Here is a 4666-nt window from a genome sequence, read left to right as displayed (position 1 = left end):
TTTATTTATTTATTTATGGGAGAGAGGGAGGGAAAGAGAAAGAGAGAGGATGTGGCAGATAGAGAATGGCTATACTAAGACCTCCAGTTACTGCCACAGAACTCCAGATGCATGTTCTACCTTATTCATCTGGCTTATATGGGTCCTGGTGAATTGAACTTTGGTCCTTAGGCTTTGCAAACAAGTACCTTAACCACTGAGTCATCTCTCCAGCCCTACAAGTTATTTTTGTAAAAAAAAAAAAATTATTAATTTATTTATTTTAAGAGAAAGAGAAAGAGAGAGAGAGAGAGAAAAGAGAGGGAGGGAGAGAATGGGCATGCCGGGGCTTCTGGTTGCTGCAAATGAACTCTAGATGAATGTATCATCTAATGCATCTAGCTTTTATGGGGCCCTGGAGAATTGAACCTGGATCCTTTGGCTTTACAGGCAAGTGATTAACCACTACACTATCTTTCTAGCCCCCAAGATATTTCTTTTCAACTTTTGGTGACAAGTACCAAAGCATGTATCATGTATTGTTCATGAAGAAAAGCTGACAAAGAATTCAGTAATTCATGCACCACTTGAGCTACGAAAAACTTTTCTTCAGGAATGTCCTGAGCCATGAGTCGAACATTAGTTTTCCTAATCACATGTGTTATGTGAAATAAAATAAAAAGATGTACATACATTTGGTTTTAGCAGTGGATCCATGTTTTTAAAATTGTGAAGCAAATAAGCAAAGGAAAACACTACCAAAATACCTTCATAAACAAACTCCACCTGTAGCCTCTGTTTACCACTCAGTGAGATAAATGCCCAATAAAATGTAAAATGCAGCATACGTAGCCATGTAATCTAAAAACATTCATGATAACTTATTGCAAATTGCACTTGACAGTTCATCACAACAATGGAAAACTGGCCACTTGTTGGTTGACATAGTCCTTGAGCTCAAAACTGAAAAAAGAAGTCACCAGTAAGATGATCTGGATAAAAAGTTGGTGGCTGTGCTCAGGCAGCTCGCTCCCTCTGGGCGTGAGCCAACACGGGACACTGCCTCGTCCTGTCCCTGTGAGGAACTCCCCTCCTCGGGCAGGTAATGGGGCAGCTCTGTGTTCTCTTCTACTTCCACAGGAGTATCTTGGAATGGGACCAGCAGCTCTTTCCCATGTCCACGTTTCACCACTTGCTGAGCTTTCATAACCTTGGTTGATGCTACAGCTGATGCCAAAGCCTCTGCTTTCAAATCTGAACGAATTCACACCATGCATCTCTGCCCAGCCATTTGAAAAGGAAAGCTAATAACACCTTTAATTTTTAGCAAAGCCTCTTCACATAGATTTCTTCGAGACGTGTCATCAAGACCATCTATGTGCAAAACCACTGTTTTGGCACGCTTGTTTGCAGTTCCCAGAAAAAAAAAAAAAAAACAAAACAAACAAAAAAACCTGAGCTTTCCTTCGAAGTGAATTCATTTCATTAAAACTATCACCATCTGCCATGGTGGAAGATTGAAGAATATCATACATTTCAGAGGCCAGTTTTTTTGCTTCTCCTGGAGTTGTAGTCTTTTGTATAATGTTTTGCAAGCTTAGCATCATACCAGGTTCTCCTTTTATCTTGTCTCTGTTTGCACAACATTCTGCCAAGTATTTAAGAGCAAGCAAAGCTGAGTGCACAACAGGGGTTTGGGATGGTCCATAAACAAAATCAAGTCAGGAAGACATCCCTGGTCTTGGACGATCGCTCTTCTATTTAGTGGATCTGCCACTAAGTCCCGTGGCTGGTTAACTACTGACAGAGCGTCAGGTTCTTCATTCATGGTGGAGGAGGAAGAATTCATCTTCTATCTCATGCATTTGAATAAAATCTTCTTAAATTCCTCCAAATCTTTAGGCATCCAGGGCCCACCGCAACATCAGGACCACTCCCGCGGTTGAGGCAGAGGTCCCTGGCAGCGCCCAGCGCTGCTTGTGTTTCAGCCACGGCCTCCCGCACATCCCAGCCCAACTCCAGAAGCCTGTCCTGTGGTTTTATCTCAAGCTAATAAAGTGGTCCTTGAGCTTCTTCACAGTCCATTTTTAAATTCTTCTTTTTTATTGACAACACCCATGGTTGTAAACAATATCCCACAGTAATTTCCTCCCTCCCCCCACTTTCTCCTTTGAAACTCCACTCTCCATCATATCCACTCCCCTCTCAATCAGTCTTTTATTTTGATGTCATCATCTTTTCCTCCTATTATGAAGGTCTTCTGTAGGTAGGTAGTGTCAGGCACTGTGAGGTCATGGATATCCAGGCCATTTTGTGTGCAGAGCAGCACGTTGTAAGGAGTCCTACTCTTCCTTTGGCTCTTACATTCTTTCTGCCACCTCTTCTGCAATGGGCTCTGGGCCTTGGAAGGTGTGATAGAGATATTTCAGTGCTGAGCACTTTTCTGTCACTTCTTCTCAGCACCATGATGCCTTTTGAGTCATCCCAAGGTCACTGCCATCTGAAAAGAGAAGGTTCTCTGGTTTAGGCTAGGCCTGCAGGTTCTGGCCTACTTTATGTGATGTGTTCCAGTTCAAATTTCAGAGCTTTCAGGGTGTTATTTTTGTTTGTTTTTTGTTTTGTTTTGTTTTTGAGGTAGGCTCTCACTCTAGCCCAGGCTGACCTTGAAGTCACCATGTAGTCTCAGGGTGGCCTCGAACTCATGGCGATCCCCCTACCTCTGCCTCCCAAGTGTTGGGATTAAAGGTGTGTGCCACCACGCCCGGCTAGGGTGTTATTTTTGTCTATTTGGTCTGCCTGGTGTCGTTTGAGCTCCCACTTGCTGCCTTAGTGGGTATCAGTGATTTCTATGGGCCAGGCCTCTGGAGGGATGAGATGTGATTCCCCTCAGAAGGTCTTCTACCTGTCTAGGTATCTCAGCAGAGAAGGCGGGGAGGGTTCCAGGCCATCAAGGTCAAAGAGGCTTCCTGGACCACGTGGCTTCTTGTATTTGGCTCCCACTTGGTGGCTCTCGCTGCCAGTCCCTGCACTTCTGGACAATAGCAGGGCTTCCTGAGCCAGGACGCTGCTGTGATAGGGTCATTTGTCTGCTTCAGCCTTACCCCTAAGCTTCAGAAGGGAAAACGGAGTCCCAGAAGCCTCGGGTCTTCTTGGCCTTCAATGTAAAAGAAAATTTCCAGGCCTGGGCTCTTCCTAAGGCTGTGACCCTCTTCAGAGTGCTGCCTGCCAATTGGCCAAGGAGAGTCTTGGGCCCAGTGGCAAAGCAGAGTGCCTCACACAGTCAGTCACCATTACTGGAGTTAGATCACCTCCCACCCACCTGGCTGTTGGCGTGGGGCTTGCCGCCTTGAGTGTTCAGAGGGATGGTCCTGGGTTGGGGCATGCTGAGCTTCCAGTGGTAAGGGATGCTCTGCAGCTGCGTTACTCTTGCAGTTATGCTCTGTTCCTTGGGTGCTGGGATTCTGATTGAGTGCCCCATCTTCTGACCACTTTTCATAGTGTTCCTTTGTCTCGCCTGTTACTCCCGGGGTTGATGCTTTTGCTTCAGCGTGCTCCTCCATAGCCACATATCCTCGAGGCTGCTGATGGGTTGTTCTCAATGTAACTGTTCCACGGCTGGAAGTTCTCAAGTGTTCAGAAATCCTGCCCTCCCTTCGCAGAGGTATTTATGACCGTATGGTGGTGGGCTGTCTTCCTGCTCAGGTGAACCTGAGGACCAGCTGGTTGGTTGGTCCCAAGGTATTCTTAAACTACTTCTTTGTGTCAGTTTCATCATTATTACCAACATTTTTTTTTTTTTTCTGTCTGTAACTCAGATGGTTGTCTTATCTATTTTGGAGGATATATTCAGTTTTAATGTCAGTGTAAAATAAAGATCCTGGCTCTCAGTCTGACACTAAAAATAACAATAAAACCCTAGATATATCTTAGAAGGGGGAAATTAGCATTTTTTTCCCCACTTCCTTTGCTCTAGTCTCTCATGTGGATCTTCTCGTTCTACAGTGGAAACCTAGACACAGTAAAGGGAAGAGGCCCAACAAGTAGGTTCGCAGACCTCCAGCACGAGGTTCTGTCTTGAGTCAGAGAATTCCCAGAGTGACAAGAGGGAGAGCTATATAACCTGAGCTCTGAGCCAACCGTCTCTGTGTCTCTGGAAGGTGTGTGAAGGCAGGGTTGGCACAACCACCTCTGGGCTCTTCAGTGTGCTGGGTTGAAACCCCCGAGCGCTGTGGATCAGGCGCCAGTGTCTGCTCTCTTGCCTGCTCTGCTGTCCTTTGTGAAGGGGGAGGGGATGGCGATGGGGGAGCCAATTATGGCAGCTTCTCGCTGCAGTGCGCAGAGTGGCTGGGTTGTCATTCATTACCGCCTAATGTTTAGCCACAGTATGCAAACCACCAAGGCTGCGAGGAATCGAAGCTGAGAAGGGGACGCCTGACAGAGGCAATAAAGCACCTTCTTCTTCAAGAGGCGCCACGGCAGGGTCATAGAATTTGCATGCTGCTCCAGTTGTGCCTGGGACTCAGGTTATTAATTATTATCCAAATCACCCCCCTTGTTACCTCCAAGCTCTCATTACGGCTGCAAGCACAGGTATGTTCAACTCCCGCCCCGCTGCCCTCATATATTATGCTACCACTTTATTATATAACTACTGGGAGCAGGAGCCCATCAGAGGGACTTTAAACAA

General features: G+C 46.1%; 1 pseudogene; it reads right to left on the bottom strand.

Annotated features, from left to right (window-relative positions):
- Positions 1 to 955: 955 nt before the first annotated feature.
- Positions 956 to 1828, bottom strand: LOC101611216 (annotated as a pseudogene).
- Positions 1829 to 4666: the final 2838 nt, after the last annotated feature.

Source organism: Jaculus jaculus, chromosome 1 (genome assembly GCF_020740685.1).
Source record: "Jaculus jaculus isolate mJacJac1 chromosome 1, mJacJac1.mat.Y.cur, whole genome shotgun sequence".
Taxonomy (NCBI): Eukaryota; Metazoa; Chordata; class Mammalia; order Rodentia; family Dipodidae; genus Jaculus; species Jaculus jaculus.
Note: the sequence above shows the minus strand (reverse complement) of the source record. Positions and strands in the feature narration are given on the sequence as shown.